Source organism: Piliocolobus tephrosceles, chromosome 6 (assembly GCF_002776525.5).
Source record: "Piliocolobus tephrosceles isolate RC106 chromosome 6, ASM277652v3, whole genome shotgun sequence".
NCBI classification, from domain to species: domain Eukaryota; kingdom Metazoa; phylum Chordata; class Mammalia; order Primates; family Cercopithecidae; genus Piliocolobus; species Piliocolobus tephrosceles.
The window spans coordinates 119,067,415-119,083,097 of record NC_045439.1 but is presented as its reverse complement, the minus strand read 5'-3'; the positions used below and the strand labels follow the sequence as shown (position 1 = coordinate 119,083,097).

The 15,683-nt window shown below is 33.3% G+C and overlaps 1 pseudogene; it reads right to left on the bottom strand.

Annotated features, from left to right (window-relative positions):
- Positions 1 to 206: 206 nt before the first annotated feature.
- Positions 207 to 727, bottom strand: LOC111552893 (annotated as a pseudogene).
- Between the last annotated feature and the right edge of the window lie 14,956 nt (positions 728 to 15,683).

Sequence of the window (15,683 nt, the reverse complement as noted above, 5' to 3'; positions counted from 1 at the left end):
ATCTTGCAGAGATTTGAAATTAAACATCTCTAGCATTTTATACTTTCATTGTTTCCTATGTTAATGGAAATATTTTAATTAAAAAATATTTATAAAGTGCCTAGTTCATTACAGCTATTTTCTGAGGAACTAGGAGTACATCAGTCAACAAAGAGATAGATTTTGTGTTTTTTTTAAGTTCACACTTTTTATTAACTCATAAACAATTACTTGTCTTCTGATTTGCTGAAGCAGTAAGTCAGGTCACATTTGCCACAGTAATGTCTATTACAGTGACTGGCCATAAAAACTTCAGTACTGCATTCATCTGAAGGACATTGAAGGTGATTAATTTTGTCATTCTTATCCACCTTATACTATTTCAGGACAGCCAGCCTAACCTTCTTTCTCTTATGCTTATTCTGCTTGGAAGTGGTACAAGGCTTCTTCCTTTTCTTAGCGTCTCCAGGGAGTCTCAGCACAAGGTGAAGTGTGGACTTATTTTTAATGTCCTAGTCAAAATACCCCCATCTTCCAGTTGCTTACCAGTAAAGATCAGTCTTGGCTGATGAGGAGGACTTCCTTCCTCGTCCTAGATCTTGGCCTTTATGTTTTCTATTGTATTGGAGGCTTCAACCTTACAGGTCTTCTCTGTAAGGATTTTTATGAAAATTTTACATTTTGGTGGCAATTGCACTGCACATGGCAAATCCAAGAAAGAAGAACAAAAGAGAGAGATTCTTAACATGGCCGATCTCACATTAAGTCATACAAGCCAGAAACTTGAATCACATGCTTAACATATCCCTCTTCTTTACTACCTCATTAAATCAGCATATGCCCTGAATTCACTTTTTATTTGCTCATTTCTCTCCAAGAATAAAACATTCCTATTCTTTTTCTTATCCATAATATTAGGTAATAACCAGAATAAATTTTAAACCCATGCCAGTAAATTTGAATCCATGTTAATTGATCAATTACAATTTCATATTAGTAACTATGCTTCTGAAAGCCAGTCAATTAGTAGCAGCCAGTTACCAATAGCCATGTTCCATACACCCTCACTTTTGGAAATCGGCCAATTCCTGAGCATTTAATATTATTTCTTTTGTTTCAATTTACTTCTGTATAAACTTAGCAATTTGTTTGGTTCAGAGATACATCCCTACATGCACAGCTCTCCCTTGAATAGCAGGAAGAAATTCAGTTTTAAAAAAATATCTTTATACTAAATATTGGCTTTTTCTTCACACATTTCTATTCTCATTATTATTACTTTAAAGCATATCCACCTGAGTTAATGCAACAGTTCCTTCCTTGGTCTATGGGCACTATCATTTTCTCTTTAATCCATTTTTCAAACCTCAAACAATTCACAGTATGAGACCAGTATTACCTTGATAATAAAATCAGACAGAAGCATCATAAGAAAATAAAATTACAAACCAATATCCCTTATAAAAGTACCTAAAGAAGTCCTCAACAAAATATAAGCAAACTGAATCCAACAACATATAAAAAGATTAGACACCATGTCCAGATGGGGTATATCCCAGGAATTATGCACTGGTTTAACATATGAAAATCAGTCAATGTACTTCATATTAATGAAATAAAGGGGAAAAATGGTCATCTCAATTGATGCACAAAAGGTATTTGACAAAATCCAATACTCATTCATGATTAAAAACACTTGATAATACTAGAAATAGAATACAGGTTCCTCAACCTTATATAGGCACTTGTAAGTTAACATCATGTTTAACATGAAAGAACAAATACTTTCTCCCTAAGATCAGGAAGGAGAAAAGGATCCCTACTCTTGACGCTTACATTTAACATTGTATTGGGGTTCTAGTGAGGACAATCAGTCAAGAAGAAATAAACAGAATTAAATTGTGAAGAAAAAGTAAAACAATTACTATTTTTGCATCATGAATGGCATGATTTGAATGGTTGTCCCTCTGTATCCCCAGGGAATTGGTTCTAAGAACACTGTGGATACCAAAATTGGCACATTCTCAAGTGCACTATATAAAATAACTTAGTATTTGCATATGATCTACATTTTTCCTCATACTTCAAATCATTTCTAGATTACTTATAATACCAACTATTATGTAAATAGTTATGCTATATGTTAATTGGCATTTTTATTGTATCTTTTTTCCAGCAATAATTCAATTTTTGATTGTTGTTAGTTGAATCCATGAAGGCAGAAGCTCTGAATACAGATGGAAGCTGTGAATACAGAGGAATGACTGTATATAGAAAATCCAGGGTAATCCACAAAAACAACAAAAAACATCTTTTAGAACTAATAAATTAGTTTGTCAAGGCTCCAAGATATAAGATCAGTATAGAAAATTCATTTTATTTCTTTACACTAGCAATGAGTAGTCTAGAAATAATATTAATAAAACAATTCCATTTACAATAACATCCAAACAATAACAAGGAATATATTTAACAACAGAAGTGTAATACCTGTACAATCAAAACTATAAAACATTTATTGAAAGAAGTTAATGAAGACCTAAGTAAATGGGAATATATTATAAGATCATAAACTGGGGGATTTATTATCATTCAGATAACAATATACCCTTCATTGATTTACAAATTTATTGCAGTCCTTATAAAATCCCAATTATTTGCTCTTACAGAAATTGACATGCTAATACTATAGCCAAATCAATCTTGAAAAAGAACAAAGTTGGAGGACTCACTTTTTTTATTTCAAAACTTGCTACAAAGCTACGGTAATCAAAACAGTATGGTACAAACATAAGGATAGACATATAGAACAATAAAATATAATTGAGATCCCCCAAACAAACCCATACATTATGGCCAACTGATTTTTAACAAGAGTTCTATGACAATTTAATGGGGGAAATCATGGGCTCTTCAACAAATGATACTGGAACAATTGGATATCCACATGCCAAATAATGAAGTTATACCTGTTTACCTCATTCTGTATACAAAACTAAATTCAAATGAATAAATGATTTACATTTAAGACTTAAAACTATAGAACTCTTAGAAGAAAATATAGGGTGAAATCTTTGTGACCTTTGTATAGTTTCTTACAGGTGATAACAAAAGAATAAGTGATAAAAAACATGAATATATTGGGCTTTATAAAAATTAAAAAGTTGTGTTCGTCAAAGGGCACAATCAAGAAAATGAAAACACATGACAGTTATATCCAGAATACATAAATAAATTTATGTTTCAACAATAAAAGCACAAGTTAACCCAATTAAAACATACAAAAGGACTTGACATTTTTCCCTAGAGAATATAGAAATATCCACCAAACCTATAAAAGATGTTCAACTCCATTTATCACATGGGAAATTCATGTCAAAACTATGATGAGAAACAACTTCCCACCCAATAGAATAGGTAAAATTTTAGAAAAGATAGACCATAACAAAGAATAGCATGCCTGTGGAGGAACTAGTATCCCTCATATACTGTTGATGGGAATAGAAAATGGTATAGTCACTTTGAAAAATGTGTGGAAGTTCCTCAAAATGTTAAACCTAGAGTTACCATATAACCTAGCAAATACACTCATAGTTATGTACCCAAGTGAAGTGAAAACATGTATCTGTGCAAAATCTTGTCCAAGAGTGTTCATAATGACATTATTCAAAGTAGCCAAAAAATGGAAACAACCCAAATGTCCATCAACTGATGAATGGATAAACAAATGTGTATAGTCATACAATGTAGTAGTATTCAATTATAAAATCGAATGAAGTACTGATACATGCTACAACATGACTGAACTTTGAAAACATTATTCTAAATCAAATAATCCTGTCATGACAAACCACATATTATATGATCCCATGTATCATGATATGTGATATGACATATCCCAAAAAGGCAAATACATAAAGACAAATAGATTAGCAGTTTTTCAGGGTGGGTGAGAGGACAGAATAAACAGTGAGTGCTACAAGGAATGAGGTTTCTTTTAGGATGATAAAAATATGCTGAAATTAGATAGTGGTGATGGGTAAACAAATCTGTGAATCTCCTAAAAACCACTGGAGTATACATTTAAAGGGTGAATTTTATTGTATGCAATTTATTTCTCAGTAATTATTATTAAAATAAAAAGTAACCCAGAGTAATATATCTGAAATGAAAACTAACCTTATTAATCTTACTTTGTTTAACACTTTTCAACAACCTCCCTTTATCAGCCTCTGATAACCCCCACTACAACAATCCAACCTACTCTCACTAAATGGTTTAATGAGGGACTCTCAGCAGTTGATCACCACTTACCCTGTCCCAAACTGAATCAGTCCACCAAATGTTTGTCTCTCTGTCTCTTTAACTTACTTCTTCCCTTCTCATTTGTCTAACAAATCCACTGATCTTTCTGTACCGTTATTCAATGAGTTACCTTAGAGTCTTTTTCCCACTCTTAGAAGCACACTTACCTGACACAAGGCAAAAAAGGGTAAAAATTAATTGTATAAATTACTGAATGTTTGCTGAGGGATTCTCTATATAAACTCGTTTCCAAATCACTCTTAATGCCAAGAGAACACATAAACAAAACAAGTAGTCAAGCTCATTCATGTGGATAGCAAGAACAACTTAAGATTGTATGTTATCACACAATAACTCCATGTCTCAAGTCAGTCTGGTCCTAGAGAAAGAAAAAAATGTATGGAATGGCCACAGCTTAGAATAAAATGAATAAAGAGTACAGTAATGAAGCTCCACACAAGATTACGAAGGCCCTGCTCTTAGTAATGCCGGTGTTTAGCTTCAAATCCTTGTTTAGACTCAGACCGAATTCTAAAATCTTGAGCATCATATCCAGACTCCCTGAGATCTGGACATACTATCTTTTTTCTAATCTTAAATATTACTTCTACTTTGTAATCCAAGAAAATATAGATACATTTCATTTTACTCTAGGATATCCTGTGCTTCTTGGTTCCTTTATATGTGCTTGCTCTGCTCTTTCTGTCTAGTTGACCCTTTAATTGATATTACTCGCTCCCATTTTTCATTTTTTCTTCAATCTGACATCTTACATCCTGTCTAAAAACGTGACCAAATTGTTTTTGTCCTAAAATAAATATATATTGAATGCTGGTCTTTCTCTAAACCATTTTCCTACATTTATTCATGTAAAACATCATCTTATAGAATTATTGCCAGCAAGACAAAAAATTTCTCCCACTGTAGACATCTTAAAAAATGCTAAGGAAAATGTAACCACAAATTTTGTGTTCTCAAGAAAATAAGATAATTCTACAGGTGGTGAGAGTGATGAAATAGAATATAATTTTGTTATGAGGATCCTTAAACCACAGGTATCTTGAGGCTATTTACAGATCTTACTAACCTAGAATCTTGGGAAAATAAAATCTTTCCTGAGATTTCACATGTGCAGGTCTTTCGTTCTCCACTGGCAACTGAAATGTATTATTTATATTACTGATATGGTCCAGGAATGTTAAAACATTTACTTAAAAGTTGTTATTGCCTAGTGCTGCCTAGAAGACACAAATGTAAATATTATCTGAAGGAGTTCAACCTCAATTCAGAATGCATAAGATTCCCACATGTAAAACCTACCATAGTTCAACTCACTATAGAAAATTTCCAAAAGGAGAAATAGACAAGCCACCACAATTAAGAATTAGCACCAAGAGGCCGGGCACAGTGGCTCACGCCTGTAATCTCAGCACTTTGGGAGGCCGAGGCAGGCAGATCACGAGGTCAGGAGTTTGAGACCAGCCTGACTAACATGGTGAAACCTCGTCTCTACTAAAAATACAAAAATTAACCGGGCGTGGTGGCAGGTGCCTGTAATCCCAGCTACTCAGGAGGCTGAGGCAGGAGAATCGCTTGAACCCAGGAGGCGGAGCTTGTAGTGACCAAGATCGTGCCATTGCACTCTAGCCTGGGCGACAGAACAAGACTCCGTCTCAGAACAAAACAAAACAACAAAAGGATTAGCAGAAATAACAAGTAGCAAAATAAGATCTTTATCCAAAAACTTCAAATTTAAAAATTGGGAAAGAGAATACAAGCTAAGCATGTTCTAAAGATCTAACTAAATAAAATAGTTGAAGAGATAAATTAAGATGCTTTGAAAATATATCTAATATGCAGAATTATTAAAGCAGATTCATGTAATTTCTCACCAAACAAATCTGCAAAAAAGATGGTTTATATTAAATTATTTATTGAATGATTGCTAGTAACTGAATGATATTATAAACAAATACATATCAATAATTAGAGGACTGAATGGATGAATTAAAATATATCCACAAAATAGATTACTATGCATCTGAACCTTGTGCTATGCATCAGGAAGCTTCTTATGTACTGATTGGAAACTATAGTCATATATTATTAAGTGCAAAAACAAGTGGAAGAGTAGTGTCTATTGTATGCTACCATTTGTGATAAATGAAAGGGCGAGGACACATGTTTTAATTACCTTATAGGTATAAAAAGTTCTCTGGAATATAGTATTAACAAAAAGTTAGTATTAGTGGGCAATGGGAAGTTTATGAATGAAGTTCAGAAGAGAGTTTTCATAATATATTTTTTTATGCTTCAAGATCATGTCAGGAAAGATGTCCATCATGGTTTAACTGAAGATACACTTTTACCTAAGAGATTTTAGCCAAGTATCAGTAAAGTTGAATAAATTAATAAGGAATGTTGAAGAATCTGGAGATTAGTAACAGTGGAAAGCCATTATCATCCCTCCTACTGATGGAAAAAGGGAGGGCATAATTTTGTAGGAACTCAGTGAGAGCTGCTGGAAGAAAGGATGACCTGATCAGATCTGTGATTGCAGTAGGGCAGCAACTGAATGCCAAAGCCAAAGCAGAGAGATAAAGGGAAGCAACATTCACGTCTCTCTTCCCTTTAGCCCTCTCATTGTCTGGTGCCTTTCACTGGACAAACTCAATCAGAAGTCAGATAACAAGGAACCCTGGTAATGTAGCCCATAAGGGTATGCCCCGGAGCACAGAGCAGAAGAGAGAAAAAGAATATATGAAGAAATGGATGACAGATGGTGATACACAGCAAAGACCCTTTTAAAGTGTTTTTGATGTTCAAATTATGTGACTTATTTACTACTTAACGAAAATACATTTTATATAGAAGTACACATAGAAGAAATTATTTATGATCTGGGAGTATTATCTTTTTAAGTAAAGTATTGATAAATGCAACATCATCAAAATTTAAAACCTTTGTTCATCATAAAACACCATAACCAAGTTGAAAGCAAAATCTTCAGATTGAGAGGACAGATTTATAATGCACATAACTGACATCAGATTAGTAACAAGGATATACAATGATGGTTTTCTAATAATTGATTAAAAATTATAAACAACACCAAACAACAAAAAGCAAAGATTTTAAAATGCAATTTAAGGAAAATGAAATGAAAGTAATCAATAAGCAGAAAAAAAGTATGCTCAAGCTTGCCATTAATTATGCAAATGCAAATTAAGATCAGAATTAGATACCATGCTGCATACAGATTTTTTTTTTTTTAAATGAGAAGTCTGGTGACTTTATGTTAGCAAGACATTGGCACAAAAGCAGTTCTTATGCATGGCCAGTGAATAACGGAACATTTGGAAAGCAATTTAGCAATATCTAGTTAAAGCTTGATTTACGTTCCCTCTAAACCAGTAACTCCATCCTGAAATACATCACCCTAGGGAAACTCTCACTTATTTGCACCTGAAGACATCCGCAAGATTGTTCACTGCAGCTTTCTTTGTAATGGCATAAATAATGGCAAATCGCTTGAATATTTATTAATAGGACAGTGGAATTTTTTGCCGTATTCATACAACAGAATACGCGGCAGTGAAAACGAATGAATTAGAGCTGCATTATCAAACTTAAGTGTCACTCAAAAAGGACAAATTGCAGATAATATGATGTATATAAAGTTGAACCGTATGCAAAATAACAATATATATTGTTTTGGTATAATAGTAAGGGTGATGCCATATTTAGGATAGAGATTAAGGCATGGCAAATGAGTACGTGAAAGATTTCACTGAAAAATGTTCCTTTCTTCTTAAACTAAGATGTGTATGATAATTTCACTATATCTTTATAAGTACTTAGGTATATCTGAAATACAGCTACTAGTAGATAATTTTATTATGCTTTGACATATGTTGTCAGTTAATATCTGCAACTGCTCTATGAATGTCATGTTAGTCACAGCAATTACAGTAGCAATGACTGATAACAATATCAAAGATAATGTAGATTAACAAAAATAAAAAATCATCTCAACTAATAATGAAATACAGAGAGTTTCTTAGAGTTAACAACATGTAAAAATATGTTTAAACCCAAATGTTTCTGACTATAGACTTTCTATCGATTCTCAAATCCTGCATATAATTTCCAGCTCTACATTCCATTGACACCTCATACCTGCCTTTCCATTTTCTTTACTGCCTCTCATATTCTCTTTGCTATCTTCTGGGTCACTCAAACATAAAAACTTTAAATTATTTCTACTTTTTTTTTCCTTTTACTTACTCTCCACATGCAGTAAGTAATTTTCATAATCCCCTAGCATTCATTGCCATCTTCCTTTTCCTGTTGGCATCACTTCTTGTAAGGTTGTTGAAATCATATTTTAACTAGATCTTTTGTTTCCAGCCCGTTTCCTCCGGCAACTTAATGACCAAAGTAATCTTCCTAGAGCCTAAGTACAATCCTATGAAGTTCCTGATCTAACATTTCTTTTGCAAGTCCAATATATTTCCAGTGCCTCCGAGGAAAATTTATTTCAAGGCCCTGCCACAGTTTCTTAACTGCCTCACCAATCCACTGTGATCTTCCATATATAGTTGCAAACAAGTTCCTGTTTTGCTTCTTGATGGCCTTTAATTTTCATTTGTGAATGCTATTTTGTCCTGGTTAAATAACAAAATTGATTTGTAATTTACTGTAAAACATTCTAATTTCTGTCTTCAAGTTTCTGTGTATTCATATATTTTTGGTTTGTTGCCAGTCACATATTTTTAACATCGCTTAAGTCATGGAATACTTTTTCTACTTGTTTTAGCCACCTGATTATTTGACGGCAATTCAACAATTGACTTTGGATTTCATTACATGTAGTCAGCAATATTAGGTCCTTTATAAAACAGATAGAATTAGATTTTAATACTTTCTCCCACTTTGCTTTCTTATATATACTATTTCATATCTTTTTGTATTACAGGAGATTATACTTGTATTTATATGGACTAATATCATAAATGAAAGCAGATTTAGACAATTTAGGTGCACATTTTGACACACAGGTAATTCATTCAAGGCATGCACATTAGTTGCTGAAGCTCATCAGTTAGAAAGACTTTTTTCTATACAGATTAAAGATTCCAAATCTGAAAAGCCAAAATCTAAAGTGCTCCAAAATTTGAAACTTTTTGAGTATTGACTTGATGCTCAAAGGAAATGCTAACTAGAACATTTTGGATTTAGGATTTCAGATTTGGGCTGCTCAGCCTGTAAATATAATGCAAATATTTCAAAATCTGAAAAAAAAAATGAAATTTGAAACACTTCTGGTCTCAAGCATTTTGAATAAGGAATACTGAACTTGTGTTATATGTTTGATAATTGAATGCTGTAGATAATAGTTCAACTTAAAAAATAAAAGAAAAAGGTCAGCAAAAGCAATATTTTTAATATTTGTGGCATTTGTCACAGGCTTAGCAATGTCAATTGATTAATTATCAACATTAATTGATCCTAAGCTTGTGAATACAAGAAGAACGCCACTATCACTTAACAATTCATTGTCACGAGGATTATTCCTTTACACAATTTTTTTCTTCCTTGTAAGATGCCAATGATTGTAAAACATTCCAACTCTTTAATTATAGCAGGTTGGCAAACATTTTTTAAAAGCTACATTAAGTGCACTATGGCTGTATAATATTGCTCAATTTCAGAAATATGTGACTAAAAATTTATGTCGATTGTGTAGTCAAGAATACGCAGAGCTTAGGAATTAGCCATTTATTTAAGAGATTATTTATGGGTGATTATATTTTGTACTTCTTTGTTTCTAGGTGGCATTTTCTGGTAAATAAAAACTTTGAATTTGCTTCTTTCTAAGTAACAAGTGTAGAAGGGTGTTAGCAAAGTGAAAGTTAAAGTCTCCAAGTAGGTATACTTATCTGCTAAAAAGCCATGTAGGAAATACCCAAGGATGTAGGACAGGAAAAGATTCCTTTCCAATTGTGGTACACACAATTGTCCCTTTTGTACATATGTGGTCTCCATTAGAAAGAATTGGAGTTTCATGTGTGTGTTCCTGTACCAGCACTGAGGCCCCAGTTGTGAAAAAGAGGTTCATTGTCTGCTTATTATATGTACATTATCATGTAGAGTTTCAACATTTTTAATACTGTTAGTGGCAAGCACTGATTTTTTTTTTTTTTTTATTATACTTTAAGTTCTTTTCTTCTAGGGCCTTGCTAGGGTTACATCACTATGAATTCCAGATGAAGAAGGTTTGTTTTCAAGCTCATGAATGGAAGCCCACCAAAGTTTAAACTAATATTCGTTGGGAGTCAGGAACACCTCGGCAGTCTCCTGGAGGATTTGAAAAATATGTTTACACCTCCTGCTTTGCCAACAGTGACAGCAAAACAAATAATTGCTCCCTTCACATGCAAAATGAAAACATATTTAACTGAGGGGAAGTTAAAAACAAAACTGCTCAGATTACCTCAGAACAAGGCATTTTAAGAAGGCTCTTCATTTTTATCTGCTAATTTTTCAGAGATAACAGATTATTCTTCACCACATTTTTTCTCTCTCTCCTGTGCTATTCTAAACAATATACTGAGCTCATAAAAATATCTTCCCTAATTCCTTTTCTCCAGTCTTCCTAAAAAAGTAAAAAAAAATAGAGTTTACAATTCCATAACAAAGATATCATTGATATGTTGTAATTAGCAAAGGGATGAAGACATGAAGCTGGATTCAGTAATGTGTTTAGCTCTTACTCCAAGGTTAACAAGAGGCAGTATTGAGTTCATGGAGAGATTATTGGGAAACTCATAATAACCAGGCTCTTTTCCTTCTTCTTGTTCAATCAGTTCCTTGGTGTAGGAAGGTAAGGGATGTGCTGAGATTTCATGAAAATATTTCATGCATTTTATCTCATCTTTCCTCTTCTTCTACCCACTCAAGTGTATATTTATCTCTCTTGTTGCATTTCATGTTGCAAATTTGCCAGTCTGATCTATGAATTTCTCAGAAGGCCAATCCACAGTATGGTTTTGTGAATTTCATCAGTACTGTAGAGAATTGTAAGACTGCAAGTACAAGACAGAGCATAGGGGACCATCATAATAAGTCTTACAATGTGCTTACAACTGTGGATGCAATATCAAACTCAAGTCTGTATAAGTAAAAATCTATACTCCATTTATGCAGTCACCTTTGATTTAAATTGTGTCATAAAACTATGCCAATACATATCTCTGTGAGAATTATTTAGCCTTCTGAATGGAAGAGCCCTTAGCAATCTCACGCTTTTGTTACTGTTACTGTTTTTCAAAATAAGAGACTTAGGCCTCTTTAATTGCCTAAGTTCAAAAAATGGCAGATAATCAAAATCAAGTTTGGATAATGGCAAATTCACTAGCCATTCAAAATTACACTGGTGAATTCTTTCTAGCAATTAGTGATAGAGAGACGACTCATGAAGTTACAAAGAGAAGAGACTGCCAAAGACCATGAAGAAAAAAAATAAGGTCTTTTGCAAACATACACTTACAGTATCTCTGAATACTCACGCCTCTATTGATCTTACAGATTATATAGCACTCCCTCCCCCTTTCCTCTGCACCCTCAGGTGGTATACTGACTGTAGATTGTTTCTCATTAGAGAGCATCCTTGCTTTTCATCCAATTTTTATGCTCAAAAAACTGTAGTACACAAAATACACCTCAATTAAAGGAAATGTCCAGTATTTAACTAGATAGTCAGATATGTCCGATAGTGCTACTTGTCTGTCTATAAAGAAAAATGCACATTAAATATAACAGGAAAATATTAAATATGAGTTACTATGGGCCTTTAATCACTGTTTTTAGTAATTATGTGAGTTAGTCACATATGTAATCCTCTATTTGCTCAGAAATACCAAAGAATTTTATAAAAAGTTCTAAAACCCAAAAAGGCAAAAAAAATTAAAGATATTAATGCAATGTTTCAAAAAAGTTAGAACCAGATGTATACATGGCAAATGACTTTAGAATCCTAAGAAAAAGGTTGGGCACAGTGACTCCTACCTGCACTCTCAACACTTTGGGAGGGTGAGGTGGGAAGATTGCTTGAGGCCAAGAGGTCAGGGCTAGCCTGGGAAGCATAGTGTGACTTCATCTCTAAAAATAATTTAAAAATTAGCCATGCATAGTGCCATGTACCTGTAGTTCTAGCTGCTTGGGAGGTTGAAGCTGGAGGATTGCTTGAACCCAGAAGTGTGAGGCTAGAGTGAGGTATGATTGTGCCACTGAACTTCAGTCTGGGTGACACAATAAGACCCTGTCTTTCATAATAATAATACAATCTAACAGAGATGATTTCATTTTTGCCATTTGACAAGCAAGAAAGCTGATACGAAATCTGATGGCATACTATGGAACACTCAAGAAAGAGCTCTAAGTGTCTTTGGAAGTGCAAGTAAAGGTGATACCAAAATAAAAAGCTTGCTGAAAGATTAATATTTAAGCATGAATTATTTCTCTCTTCTGTGAGCCAATACTCAGCTGTCAATGTCATTTACATTTTTATGAATCTTAAATAGGGAACATTGATATAACCTAAATGACAACGACAATACAACTATATTGGGAGGATATAGGTTTAGGAATTGTATGGGAGTGTGTGGGGTTTTGGGGAGGGATGTAAAGGAGATTTAGAGCCTCATCTTCCATGTAAGTATGCCAATAGAAAATCCTTAGACGTCAAAAACCAAAAAGTAGTAATGTAAGTATTTATATACACATGCTATCAAAAGAATTCATTTTAAAAGTTGAAAGAGGTTGCCTCTGGGGAATGATAAACTTAAGTGGGAATTAAGAAATTATTGATTTTTGTCATAAGTCTTATAGTACCATTTCATCCTTTAAACAATCTGCAACTACTAGATAGAAGTAAAAAACAAATTAAAAGAAATAGCATCAAATTCCCATAAATTTGACATTATGTTCCCAGAGGAGTACTTGGAGTGCTGATATTTCATATTGCATTTTAATTGTAAACCCATATCCTTAATAATCAAGTGAACTGAAGGTACATTTTTGCCCTTGTTTGAGTCTCCTTGGCTTCACCAACTATAAAATAAATACTATGAAGGCCAGTCTTATCTTCTCTGAATGAATTTTGAGGAGAGTGGACATACTATAAGATAGCAATGTAATCTGTTTAGATCAACCACAAATAATTAAATTATATATATTAGCTAGTCAATCTTTAGAAAAGAAATAAATGAGTCCCTTAGAGATTAATGATTTGCCTGAGGAATTTCTATTGGGGAATAATAATCATAATAAGAGGGTCGTTAGTAGTCTCATTCTCTTAACAGATGCATCTGGTTATAATATTTTTATTCTCTTATTCACATCAAATAAAAATAGGGGTTACACATACATTTTAATTCAGATTGCTTTCACAGAAATTTGAAAAGTATTTTTATAGAAATATCCTGGGATGTTTCATAAACATATCATATTGTATGATAGTTCCATTAAATTAATTTGAAAAAGTGTCAGCATGACAGCTCTTTGATTCATAAAAGTATTTTGAAAATACATCTCATGTATTTTTTTGTTTTGTTTTATTTTATTTTGACAAGTTATTGTTATATTAGGCTGTCACCATTTAGTCTAGATGACTGTTGTCAGCAGAGCCAACTAGCCAAGGATCATCCTTGATCTTCCTACACACATGCTACAGAACCCTTTCTTCATCATCAGCTCTAGAAAATGCCATTTATCAAAGCCCCTCAGGCAAAGCATCCCTAGGGTGTTGTGAGACACAGACTCAACTTTAAGAGTATAGGAAAAATCTGGTTGAAATAAATATGAGGGAAAGATTCAAAGGGAGAAATACATCACAAAAAGGATGATGTATAAAATGGGGGAATATCAGGAATTTAAAGAGCTCTTTTTCATACCTCAGGTCTTTTTTGTTTTTCACTAATTGCAGAGAGAAATTTAAATTTCTCTAATTCCTCTCTCTCTACACACACACACACACACACACACACACACACACACATATATATATATAATAAATTATTGGTAAGAAATTTTATTACTTTAGTCATATGCAAAAATTATTTTTGACAGAGTTAGGTTACTGTGAATCCTCCCATGAAATATTAAGTGATTTGTGCTTATTATTAGGGGTAAAGGTTGGTTTAGATCAGGTGTTATAAACCTCTTTTTGTAAATGTCAACATAATACAGATTTTAAGCTTTATAGGACATACAGTGTCTATGGCAAATACTTTGCCATTGTATCATGAAAACAGCCAGAAACAATGTGAAAATGAATAAGCATGACTATGTTCTAATACACATTTATCTACAAAATAGGCAGCCAGTTGAATTTGGTTCATGGGCTATGATTTTCTAGCCCCATGGTTTAGATTATATTATAGTCATGGAATCAGGGGTGACAAAATCTTTTCATAAATAGCATATCTATGACTTCCCAGGAAGTCTTTAAGAATATATGCAGTAGCAGTCAAATGGAAAACTAAATACCAGTTCAGGAAGGTAAAAGATGGACAACTTTTAATGCAGAGATGTGGCTCTACTTATCTGGTTGAATTAAGTAAGACTATAGGCCAGAATGGGTTTTCTTTTTTATCTATATTGAAACAAAATCTTATGCTTGAGATAGTATTGATCTCCTCGTGGTCACATGCCACAGGAAGTAGAAACAGTGGCAATCATGAATAGAGAAAGAATATGGTCATGACTCCTGAAGACAGGTAGGCACCCACTAAGCCAGCAATGATGAATGGAATAGAGATAGATGGCATAAAGCAGCTCCATCCACAGAACTGGCCATATTTTAATTTGGTCACACCACTTGATGCCCAGATAAAGTACAAGAGAGGTCATTCTCAGATTTGTATGAATTCCTCTGATTTTTAGAGCACAATGATCATGATTAGTAATGACTGTACTACAGTAGATAATGTGTTTTGATCATCCAGATAATTAGTTCTCTTCCCTGCAGGGAAAGCCAATAAGTGGAACAAACAGAGCTGAAACTCCACAGACAGATACAGATAGAGAGAGGGAGGAAAGAGAGAAAGGAAAGTCTAAATAAGATCAACACAAAGAATCTTTCAAAATGTTTCCTAGCACTTGATAGTGCATCATTAGAAGTTATGTATACTTCTCTCTGAGATAGATCTTGCCCTTTCACAGATTTCCTGCACATCTAACAAATTTATAAACATTCCTAAACTTCAGTTTTATTATCTGAAAGACATAAAAATATAAAATCAACCTTACCCAACACCTACTCCTTGACACACTAGTTAAAAAAATTTAATGAATTAAAAATAAAACAAATAAATAAAAAGGATAAGTTGAATAAG